Source organism: Bombina bombina, chromosome 3, assembly GCF_027579735.1.
Source record: "Bombina bombina isolate aBomBom1 chromosome 3, aBomBom1.pri, whole genome shotgun sequence".
NCBI lineage: Eukaryota > Metazoa > Chordata > Amphibia > Anura > Bombinatoridae > Bombina > Bombina bombina.
The window spans coordinates 145381048-145394631 of record NC_069501.1 but is presented as its reverse complement, the minus strand read 5'-3'; positions in this window follow the sequence as shown (position 1 = coordinate 145394631).

Below are 13584 nucleotides of genomic sequence, written 5' to 3'. Positions count from 1 at the left end.
GGGCCTTTACTTAAGATTGTACCTGCATATGTGTAAGAATGGCGCTGCGGATCTTCTTATTATCGTAAAGTATACTTCATTACTATTCTGTGTTCATCCTTGTAATTTTTGTTCCATATCAGCGCATGTATATATCTAACTTCTGTGATTGAACCCCTGATGAGATGCTTAGATCCTAGAGGATATAAGGTAGCCAACACAAGTGTTTCTTGAGTTCTTCATAGACTTAGATCCTGCTGGCCTGATTACCAATTAACAAGGGGAAAATAATACCGTTCTGTTTATACAGATATATATATATACTCTTCTCTACGTATAGCTTCCTAGTTGTTATAACTCTATATATTTCATTCATATCACTGTGTTATATTATTAGCTGGCTAAGATTCTTTTGAAGAATGACATTTTAGGTTTCAATGCCCTCCCGATAGTTTGGTTAATCTCTGGGCCCACGTGTGGTCCGTGTGCCATAAGAGGGTGATTGGTTGGAACAGGCCCAAAAGTGGTCTATCTTTTGTTTAAAAGAAAAAATCCCCAGCGTAGTAGTGCATCTAGACCCATAAAAGGTCTCTGTTGTTATGGATATTTGGGGACAAAAATGAGGGTAGTGGTGGGTTTGCTCTCACAATAATGTGCCACGGTCTATATAACCAGCAATTTGTTCGGTTCAATGTGAATTTCTTGTCATTTGAGCAAACTGTTTGTATGTTTTTGTTTCCCTCAATAAAAATAAAGTATTAAAAAAAAAAAAAAAATCCAAACAAACTGAAAACAAGGGAAGGGTGCACAGGAATATGTAACCACCCTAGACATATACAAAACACGGAAGGGAACTGCACTCTCATACCAGACCGGTACACATCCCATGACCCTGCAACATGCTCAGCCCTGGGTGCCACTGGCACTCACAGGAAGCTGTGCTGTCCCCTGAGCCACAAGCAGTTAACCCCATACAGGTCTGGGTGCAAGAACCATAGAGAAAATTACAAAACAAATTAATACAACACACAGAGAAAACCCAGCACTCACTAACAAGCTCTAAGCTAAGATTTAAAAGCAAAAATGGAAAGGTTAGTCACCGCATCTGGCCAAATGGGACAAGCTCAGGTACCACGTCAAGGTCCTTTCCAATACCTGAGACCCTAAAACAGCCACACAATGCAAGCTTTCAAATCCAAACAAACTGAAAACAAGGGAAGGGTGCACAGGAATATGTAACCACCCTAGACATATACAAAACACGGAAGGGAACTACACTCTCATACCGGACAGGGTACACATCCCATGACCCTGCAACATGCTCAGCCCTGGGTGCCACTGGCACTCACAGGAAGCTGTGCTGTCCCCAGAGCCACAAGCAGTTAACCTCAGACAGGTCTGGGTGCAAGAACCATAGGGAAAATTACAAAACAAATTTAAATCTTTTAAATCTTAGCTGAGAGCTTGTAAGTGAGTGCTGGGTTTTCTCTGTGTGATATATATATATATATATATATATCTTCCAACTCATTGCTTGACCCCCTGCAATCTGGTTTCCATCCCCAACACTCAACTGAGACTGCCCTCACCAAGGTTACCAACGATCTTCTTTCTGCTAAAAACAATGACCACTATTCTATACTTATCTTACTTGACCTGTCTGCTGCCTTTAATACTGTTGACCATCCCTTCCTCCTATGGACACCCAGCTCCCTTGGACTCTGTTGCATTGCTCTCTCCTGGATCCTCTCTTATCTCTCTAATAGGTCCTTTTCAGTCTCATTTGTTAGTGACTCCTCCTCTTCATTTCCTCTGTCTGTTGGACTACCTCAAGGCTCTGTTCTAGACCCTCTATTCACCTCTATGCTGGGGATACTCATATTTACCTATCCACCTCTGAACTCTTTCTTTTGTCCTTTCCCACATCAGCAACTGCTTATCTGACATTTCTTTCTGGATGGCCTCTCACCACCTAAAAATCAACATGTCCAAGGCTGAGCCTCTTCTAATCCCCCCATCACATTCTACTCCAGTTTCTAACTTTACTATCACTGTTGGTGACACCACTATCTCCCCATCATGCCAAGTCCACTGCCTAGGAGTAACACTTGACTCCAATCTGTCCTTCATATCCCACATCCAATTGCTCTCTTCATCCTGTCGCAACCACATAGAAAATATCTAAAAAAATCTTCATTTTCTGAGTGCTGAAACTACTGAATAGCTAATCCATTCTCTAGTAATTTCCCGGCTTGACTACTGTAATAACCTACTAACTGGTCTTCCTCTTTCCTGCTTCTCCCCCTTCAATCCATCCTAAATGCCTTTGCTAGGCTAATCTACCTCTCCTGACGCTCTGTATCTGCTGCACCCTCTGTGAGTCCCTTCACTGGCTCCCCATTCACAGTAGAATTAAATTTTAAATTCTCACTCTGACCTACAAAGCCCTTACCAATGCAGCCCCCCTTACCTGTCCTCACTCATCAACAAATATACTCCAGTCCATCCCCTAAGATCCAACAACGATCTACTCCTTGCCTCTTCTACCATCACCTCCTCCCATGCTAGAATACAGGACTTCTCTCATGTGGCACCAACCCTCTGGAATGCACTTCCTCGAGCTGTCAGACTTTCCCCCAACCTCTCCTCCTTTAAAAGCTCCCTAAAGACCTTCTTGTTCAGGGAAGCCTATCACCAAATCAGTAACTAATGAATTCCACTTGCCTAATAGTTTCCCTCATCTAACTCCAAACTAACATAATTCCCACCTTTGCAGTCCCCACCTCCTTTTTCTTACCCTCCTACCCATTTAGATTGTAAGTTCCCACAGGAACAAGGCTCCCAATTCCCCCTGTATTTGTTTGTTAAATTTTGTCTGGTGTCTCATATTGTACTGTCCTTTTATCTTTGTTACCCATGGACAGCGCTGCAGAATCTGTTGGCGCTTTATAAATAAAGAATAATAATAATAAAAAATATGTGTGTGTGTGTATATATATATATATATATATATATATATATATATATATATATATATATATATATATATATATATATATATACATATATACATACATACATACATAGATACACATATAAACACATAAATACATATGTGCTTTGGAGCCCTTTACAATTAAACTCTTCTCTGATAAATTTGATTTACCATTGATTTGTAATATAAAGTTGCATGTTATTGTTAGCACGGCCCAACTATGGGCTAGATTATGAGTGGAGCGCAAATTTTCACTCCAGCCTGCTCATTAACTTCGCTAGAAAGAGGCTTTTTGTGCCATATTTGGTTGTGCTCATATTACAAGTTGAAAGTAAAAAGTTTTCAAAGGGTTACAATGCACTTCTAGATATGTCAATATATGTATACATATGTATTTATGTGTTTATATGTGTATATACTGTATGTCTGTAAACAATATTTTTTTTTTTTGGATAATCTGTGTTGTGTTTGCAATTGTTTGATATTCATGAGAGCAGAGTATTTTTGTGTATTTTTTTAACAAAAGATCAAAAGGTTAAACAATAAGGACACATTTTCACAGCCTTCTTTGTTCATATTTACCAAGGGTGTTAATATTAGTGGAGGGCACTATATATGTATGTATGTATCTTAATGTTAAAGCTCTTTCCCTGCCTTTTTTGCGTGAAATATTTTTTTGAATATTTTTTATTAGATGGTGTTATTGTGAGTGTAAATGTACTTTGGTTTTCTTTTCCTATCTGTCTAACTGTACCTTTAGTGTAGCCTTCTCTGGGGCATCCTCTGCCCTGTTACCACTTTCTATAAGGGTACCGCAAGGCTCTGTCCTCGGTCCCCTTCTCTTCTCAATCTACAGGTCATCAATAGGTTCCTTAATAAAGTCCCATGGGTTTCAATATAATTTGTATGGAGACGACACCCAGATCTACCTCTCTGCACCAGACCTCTCTCCTTCCTTGCTAGCCCGTGTCACTAACTGTCTCATATCTCATCTTGGATGTCCTCTCACTACCTTAAGATAAATATCTCCAAATCTAAGCTCCTCATCAGAGGCGTAACTAGAAACCACAGGGCCCAAATGTGAATTTGATACATATCTTTTTTTTTAACATTAAACATGGGGGAAAAATTGTAAATCAGATTACATGTCTGCAAAAGGGGGTACCTTGTACCCACAGTCTGTGAGATGGTCTGACCCCCTATTACTGTATATAGTGACACAATTTAACCCACCAGTACTGTATATAGTGAGTTAGTGACACAGTCTGTAATCTGGCGATGAGATGGCTGGCCTGACCCTACCCACCCCAGTACTTTATATAGTGACCACATTAGTCTGTGACATAGTCCAGCTCCCCTTCGTACTGTATATACTGGTACTGTATAGTGACACTTTTTACCCCCCAATGCTGTAGTAACAAGGTCTGTAATCTGCTGTTTCCACAAACATACACATGCATAAATATAGACACAGTCACACACACACACACACATAAACACAAACATACATGCATAAATACACACACACAGACATATACATGCCTATAGGTTTAAGCTTCGGTTTAATTGTACATTACAGTCATCACCCTGTGAGGTCATGGAATAACAAAACTTTATTATTATTATTATTATTATTATTATTATTATTATTATTACAAATATAAATATAAATAAAATATCATAGGAGCCTAAATCAAATGGTTCATAGAGAGAGAAACAAGAATTGTAATTCTATGAGCCATGACTTCCTGACCCTGTGGGTTGTTCTATGTTACCAAGTTAGTATTTTACAGCATTAATAGTATCACAGAGACAGCAATATTTAACCCTTTTATTGCAAATGATTTAACCACGTGATTGGTCACAATTCCCATGCATGATGCACAGTTGTCAACCCAATTTATAGCAGTTTGTTTTCTGGGTAAAATAACTTTTTATATATTCAACAAAATTTCTAGCAAAATAAATACATAAATAAATACAAAACATATGTAATAGAGAGATACTGGAATGAAAGTCTGCTTTAATTTTCTTGTAGTTAAAACTTACAGTACTGATACTTACAGGCAATGTCACAAATGTAGTATGGAGTTGGACCATTCAAATATAATTAAAACCATTATAGTGTTCTGATACTAAATATGAAAATCTAATGTTAGCAGGGAAAAAAGCATCTTGTAGTATATTGAGCTGTTATGCAGTTATTAATTGTCCATTACACCTATGCAGCAGTGATTTGGCTCCTTGGCTGCCCATTTGCACTGAGCCATGCTTTTTATGGTGATATGGTGATATTGTGGTGACCCTAGGTCCCTACTACCCCCAGCCAGTACTATATGTAGTGTGTGATTGTAAAGTGATACAGTCTGTGAGATGGTTTGGCCCTGATACTCCCCTAAAACGCTCAGCCTCACCGGTTGCAGCCATTGCTCCACTGACCACCTTACACCTGTCCAGTCCACTACTCCAGTTACTGGTTTAATTTTATCAGCCTGGCAGCCTGCCACAATGCCACTCAACCTCAGACTGACTCACCACAATTAGCCGAGTAGCCATCTCTAGCCGCCCTCCTTGTTCAGCTGCCTCTGCTCCTCACTCGTCTCTGACTCAGTCTCTCACACAGACAGACTACACATGCAGTCAGGAGCGGAGCCAATGCGCGTTCAGCACACCAACTGCCAAAGCCAATCAGAGTTATTTAGGCTCAGAGTCAGGGATCATGATGGAAGTTAACTAAGTTTTGGGCGCTGCGCGGCCAATGGTTAAACAGAAACACTAACCCCTGTAGTCAGAGACAGAGACACTAGTGAAGCATCACACTCTAATGATATCAGTGCAGGCAGCGGCAGGTTAACGTTTTTATTTAAAAAAAAATATTTATTTTTTTGCTGAAGCTGCCCCCCCCGGGGGCCTGGTTGCAGATGCGTACTCTCTGAGTCCCCTGTAGTTCCGCCCCTGCTCCTCATTTTCCCCCCTTTCTCCAAAATTTCCACACGTTATTTCTCTATAACTCCATCATTACCCCTTCCCCACATGCTTGATGTCTTGGGGTCACACTTGACTCAGATCTTTCTTTCACTCCTTACATTCAGTTCTTGGCTTAAGCCTGCCGCTTCCACCTTAAAAACATCTCTAAAATTAGACATTTTCTTTACACAAGACACAACTAAGATTTTAATCCACTCTTGCATCCTTTTCCACCTCGACAACTGCAACTCCATCCTCTCTGGTCTCCCTAGCTGCCGCTTAGCTCTTTTTACAATCCATAATAAATGCCTCTGCCAGGCTCATCTTCATTACACATCGCTCTTCATCTGCTGCACCTCTCTGCCAATCATTTTACTGGCTTCCTCTTGCCTCCAGGATTAAACACACAATTTTCAGTCTGACAAACAAAGCCCTCAACTGCACTGCTCCCACTTACATCTCAGACCTTGGAGCTGATTTATCAACGTCTGTCCGACATGATATGCTATAGCGTATCATATCCGACAGACATTGCTGAATTCTCACAAAAGTTCTGGTGAACTGCTTGTGCAATGACATTCCCTGCAGATTGGCCGCTATAGGGGTTGTCAATCAACCCGATCATATACGATTGGGCGGATTGATGTTTAGAGGCAGCGGACCAGTTAAGGAGCAGTGAGCTTAAGACCGCTGCTTCATAACTGCTGTTTCAAACGAGCCTGAAGGCTTGCGCGGAAACAGTGGCATCACGGGCATTTAGCACTTGATAAATCAGCCCCCTTGTCTCTAGATACTCTCCCTCCTGTCCCCTTCGCTCTGCTCATGATCTCATACTCTCCTCCTCTCTTGTTACCTCCTCACATTCCCGTTTACAAGATTTCTCCAGACTGGCTCCCATCTTATGGAACTCTCTGCCTCACTCCACAAGACTCTCCCCTAATTTTCAAAGCTTCAAGCACTCCCTAAAGACTCTACTATTCAAGGATGCATACAACCTACACTAAACTTCCTAATTCCATATCTATTCACTTGAACCCCTGTTAGCTTATGAGCCCAGCTGTTTGTAGATCAACTTCATAAGAGTTGATTAAAACAGTGCAAATTGCGGCCGTACCCTCTACCCATTTGATCCCCATAAATGTTTTCTTGCATACCGTATATGTTTTTAGCACTGCAGAATCTGTTGGTGTTCTACAAATACCTGATAATAATAAAATAATAATAATAACTTTGTAATGTATTTTTGATGTGCTTCATGACACTTTTATGTAGCACAAACTTGTAATACCCGATGACCACAAACACTCGCAATAAACTCATTATAGCTCAGGTGCAAATGTTTGTGCTCATAATCTGGCCTATGATATTTACAGTAAATACACAGTTAAAAATCCTTTATTAAATATGAATATTGCATTTTAAATGTTTTTTCATATTTTCAACTACTTTTCTGCAAAGGGCTCATTACACACATATAAACACACACACATATATATATATATATATATATATATGTGTTGAGAGAGAAAAAGAGATGATTCTGTGCTAGGTGTCCCCCCCGAGAAGTGTTTTATTTGTAATGTGAATGAATGAACTGGCGGCCCTTGTACCTGAAATGAGGGCAATTGCAGGGTACCCACCCTGCACTGCCCTATTTCAATTTATAGAAAAAACTATTGGTGGGAAGAGTGGTATTAAGGCGCACTGTTCATAAGAATAATAACCAATGTATTATTAATAGTGGTGTCAGAGTAGTGGGTATAGTGCAACAATCAGAATATTTTGATGTAGATTGTTCTATATGGTATATATAGTACATATAGTACAAATATTTGTACCAGCGGCGTCTGGATGAGTTATACCCAAAAATGTTTACTAATTGTATAATGTATAGGTATAGGATGGGGTACCTGCCAGGTCAGTATGACATCCTAAAAAATACCTTCCTTCACAATTCAAAATATGGATAAACCTTTAGTATAACATAATAAAGTTCACAAAGTTCACAGGTGTTCTTAGTCCCAAAGGTCCAGTAGATATATGTAGAGTTAATGAATAAAAAATAATAATAATAAATAAAAAGTTCTCTGTCTAATCCTTATGTTGTAAGTAAATGCCCACTTACTAGATAAAACCTCAATCCTATGAGGTAAGTGGGAAGCGTCTTTGGTAGATACAGTTGTCCCCCAGCAATCCGGAACCACTGCTTCTCTGCCTCTTTGGTGTGGTTAGAAACACTGCTTTCCTGCTTCCTTAGTATGGTAGAGATTTCTTTCTCCCTCCTTCTAATTGGCTTAGATATTCACTCAGCTCCCAGTAGTCCGTGATGTGGAATACATAAATAGGGGAACATTCAAAGATGTGTCTTAAACACTGCTTATTGACTGAATCAGTCAATAAGCAGTGTTTAAGACACATCTTTGAATGTTCAAGACCAACATCATCACTTACGGTAGATATATAGATGATTTGATTTTGATTTACAATGATCACAAAGATACAACAATTCCACACTTCATTCAATATCTTTATCAGAATGACCTTAACTTAACCTTTACTTACAAGGTTCAAGACAGAGACATTGAATATTTAGATTTACATTTACAACATGATGAAGACAATAACATCTTCCTCTCAAACTACAGCAAACCATTAGCGAGAAATACCATCCTCAGAGCTGACTCATGTCATGCGCCACACATGAGGAAAGGCATACCTAAAGGACAGTTTCTCTGTTTACGCAGAAACTGTTCCTCATTGAAAATCTACTACAGAGAAGCGAATACCCTAATAGATAAACTAACAGCCAGAGGTTATCACAAATCATGACTCAAACACAAAATGGATAATATAGTCAAGTTTGCAGCCAAGAAGGCCACCAATTTGGGTGACATAGTAAAGAAAAAAATCCACAAGAAAATTGAATTTCGCACAAACTGGCTTACACCATCAGCTGGCTTTTACATATGTGGGCATGCCCGCTGCAAAAGCTGTGACTATACTAACCCAAGCACAACTTTCACTTCAACCCAAACAGGCAAAACCTATCACATTAAGAACAGGATTAATTGCACCTCCACGTTCATTATCTACTTAATTACATGTAGGGAATGTGGGTTCCAATATGTGGGCATCACAACTCGTCCCCTTAAAGATAGGATAAGGGAACATCTAACCTCCATAGAAGAAAGTTCACCAAGAACTCTGGTAGCTAAACATTTTCATACACACACTAATCATATCAGAAATTTCTCTTTTCAAGGAATAGAACATATAGACAAGGATCCTCAAGGGGGTGATAGGGTGAAGACACTTCTCAAGAGAGTCTATTGGATCTTCACACTAGCAACTAGGTCACCTACAGGGATCAATAGAAGATATGATGTTAATCTATTTATAAAGTAACTCATAGAAATCAAATTCTGTATACCTGCTTCCCCCCCTGTCTTGGTTCCAACTGACCAACCTAGAAACATATACAAACTACTCTGTCCTGTTCATCCCCCTAATCGCATTTCTTATATATTTTTTTATATATTTTTATATATTTTTTCTTATATTCTCACATTGTCACTATATACGGATAAGATTTCTTGAAGTGTACACAATTTTCTTAGCACTATTGATATATTGATATACGGATAAGATGTCTTGTGAGTTCACAAGATATCTTAGCATTTTTGATTTTACCACAAATATACAAAACCAGAAAATCTAACTTTCATCATATGGATCTCACAGCCTGAATACACACGTATACCTTATCCTTAAGCAGCACTGCTATGAAATATCACATACCATCATATTCCTAACTGCCCTCAAGTAATATTTCTACAACCATAAGACCAAACAACCAACAAGCTACTAGATAGGATGCTCAATAAGACTCAAGTACTCTCAATCCCACATATAATCACTCCTTGTATTTTAGAGAGAATCAATTAATGAATCAACAATTTAGGGACCACTCATATTTTGTAGCTTGATTACATACCATACATATCCCTTGCACACATATAAGATGCGATTAGGACTACATTATACTCTAAAAAGCTACAGCTGATCCCCTTAATGATCCCCCAATACCAAGTTTTTTATTACAATTTTTCTACCATTTTAACTTAGAAAAAACCTTAAGCAAGTTACCTAATGTACATATATAATTTTTTTCAGTCAGCCAATACTTGGTCTTTTTGCTTATAGTTTATTTACCAAACTAATTTGTCTGCTCTCTTTATTATTTACTCTATGTATCATCTTGTGTATTTAGTGTAGTATCTCTCTTTATAAGAGAATCTTTTTGAGTGTACTACATTCAAGTTTTTTGTTTCTTTCCTTTTCTATTACTTAATAATATTGATAATATTATCAATATTATATTCTTTATCTTTAACTATTTAAATTGTGATGTAAGAAAATCGTTTTCCTTATTTTTATGTTAAGATGTGCAAATAATCTGTACCACTAAGTGCTTATATCAATGAATATTTTTTCTGTACATCCTTTCAATGTAAAAAAAAGTATCACCCTATAGAGTTAATACTTTGGCTTCCACAGCTGAGCTTACATGATCCATCCATTACCTAAGATCAACCTACTTTCCTCTAATTGGCTGTAGCAGCCTATTAAGGCTCACCTGTGGCACCCAAACCACTATCTCTGAAGAAGCGCATATGACATGCGCGAAACATGTCAGATAGTTTAAGCTGTCCTTGCTAAACTACCATACAGAAGAATAAACTCTTTGCACTGGCTTTTCAGTCCGGATTTGTTCACTTTTTTTCTTTTATTTAACACCTCATATGTTAGAGCACTTTTAACTATTTTATGCAAAACATTTTTAGAAATTTTTTTTATTTTGAAGGTGACCGTACTGTACAATGTATTTTTGATTTGTTTAGTAAATTGTAACAGACTAATGGGTGTTAAATTAAATTGGCCTCAAGCAAACACGTTTATTTTCAATTTATAATACGTGCACTACTTCCAACGTGCGCCAAAAGCCGCAATATATAACCCGTATCACTCTCATGCAACAGTTAGCGTGCCCCTTTTAATCTAGTCGTATAGTGCTTATAGTGACCCACTATCATAGTTCACCACATGTAATCTGACCCCATATTTTTATACAATGAGGAAAATATTTAGTCAAAGCAATAGTAAATTATTAGACCCAGTCAAGAATTCATAGATGTAATCACAGAAATAAAGAAATAATATGACTGTAAAAGGAATCACAACCCTGTATTTTAATATGATAAATCAAACATTTTTGTGAAAATTATAATCTAGATATCAACAGTTCAACATAATATACTAATTAACAAAAATCTGCTTAGAAAACGGGGCTTATAAATAATGCATAACATTTGCAAAATAGTAAATGCTTATACTAAGGGGCCGATTAATTTAAGTGTGGAGCTTGATAATTCGGCCCCAAAGTGTTTTACAATGGTTTATTTTCAGTCACAATTTTGATTACATTAAGGTTGTTAAAGGGACACTCAAGTCAAAATTAAACTTTCATGATTCAGATAGAGCATGCAATTTTAAACAACTTTTAAATTTACTTCCATTAACAAAATGTCTTTTTATATTTAAACTTTTTGTGTCACCAGTTACTACTGAGCATGTGCAAGAATTCACATGATATATGTATATGCATTTGTGATTGGCTGATGGCTGTCACATGATACAGGAGGAGTGGAAATATACATAACTTTGAAATTTGTCAGAAAAAAAATGTACTACTCATTTGAAGTTTCGACTAAGGGGGCCGAATTATAATTGTCTGGCGAACATGATACGTTGTTGCGTATCATGTCCGCCAGACATCGCTGAATGCAGACAGCATACACTGTCGGCTTTTAACATTGCACAATCAGTTCTAGTTAACTGCTTGTGGAATGCCGCCCCATGCAGATTTGCGGCCAATCGGCCACTAGCAGGGGGTGTCAATCAGCTGGATCGTATGAGATTGGGTAGATTGATGTCCGCAGCCTCAGAGTCGGCGGACCAGTTAAGGAGCAGCGGTCTTAAGACCGCTACTTCATAACTACTGTTTACTGAAGGCTTGAGTGGAAACAGGGTGATTAGGCACAATACGGCTGATAATAAATCGGCCCCTAAGGGGTCAATTTATCATATGCTGGGCGGACATGATTTGCTGTAGCAAATCATGTTCGCCTCACATCGCTAAATGCTAACACTGTCGGCATTTAAGATTACACAAGCATTTCTTGTGAAATGCTTGTGCAATGCCGCCCCCTGCACATTCGCGGCCAATCAACTGCTAGCAGGGGGTGTCAATCATCCCGATCGGATCAGAATGAATGCAGTCCGCCACCTAAAAGGTGTTTCTTAACTTAAGTTTCCGGCAAGCTGGAAACTATGGGCATAGAAAGCAGCACCTGCTGCTAAATAAATCTATCCCTACGTGTTATTGCATTGTCTTTTTATAATGCATTTGTTGAATATGCAAATCTACTGTACTTATCTGCTATTTTGTATACCAATATAGGCCTTTCTGTGAAAAATATTATTTAACAATTTTTTTCATGTCACATATAAACCCTCTAAAAACAGTGGTTTTATAATATGTGTATCATTTAGTGGCTTGAAACTTTAATTGAGTGTTTTATGTCTTTTTCAATAAAACATTGTAGAAGCTATCAAGTGCAGAAGAGCTATCAGTTGAGTTATGACTTTACAGAACAGCTGACATTGGAGAGTGTCACTGGCACAAACTGACTTAAAAAGAAGAGTAAAATGCTTTTCTCTTTTCATTCATCAAGCTTACGTTAGACAAAGATAAATTATCAGTTAGATCTCCAAGGAATATTTTTATTCTGTTAAGTAGTAAAAGTTTTGAGAGCTTTAATGTTATTAGTGATGTCCTTTTGATATTGAGAACATTATGTGTTAGTCTATTAATCATATGCCAATGGATTATCCTCATTACTCAGTTTAACTATCCCAAATATAGGTCTCATCTATTTGAGATGTTAGATTTAGTAAAGTCTACTAAGACAGGGAAAGATTTGACATGAGAAAAAAAATGCACATATTTTCTAAAAATCACCAAATAATACCTTTATAAATGTTCCCAATTTAGAAAGAAATAACTAAACATTTGTAATACTTATGTGTGATGTTGTAGCGTTTATAAAATGCACTATAAATTCATACATTGGAGAAACATAACATGCTACACAAATTCAGAAAAGTTGGAACAGACAATGAAATGTATAAAAGCAATCATTTAGACAATGAAATATATAACAAAAATAATTTAGACATTGAAAATGTATTAACACAACAATTTATTGAAGACCCATTCAAGTAAAAAGAGAGATGACAGTCAAAAATCAATTTTAGTGCCTTAGTACTCATCATTAAGGACAACTCTTTAAAATTCTAAAGAGTAGTCAGTTTTATCACATAGGGATAGTAAAGTCCAAATTAAACTTTCATGATTCAAATAAGGCATGTCATTTAAAACAACTTTCTAATTTACTTTTATCATCAAATTTGCTTTATTATTTTGGTATTCTTAGTTGAAAGCTAAACCGATGTAGGTTCATATGCTAATTTCTAAACCCTTGAAGTCCGCCTCTTTTCTGAATGCATTTGTCAGTTTTTCA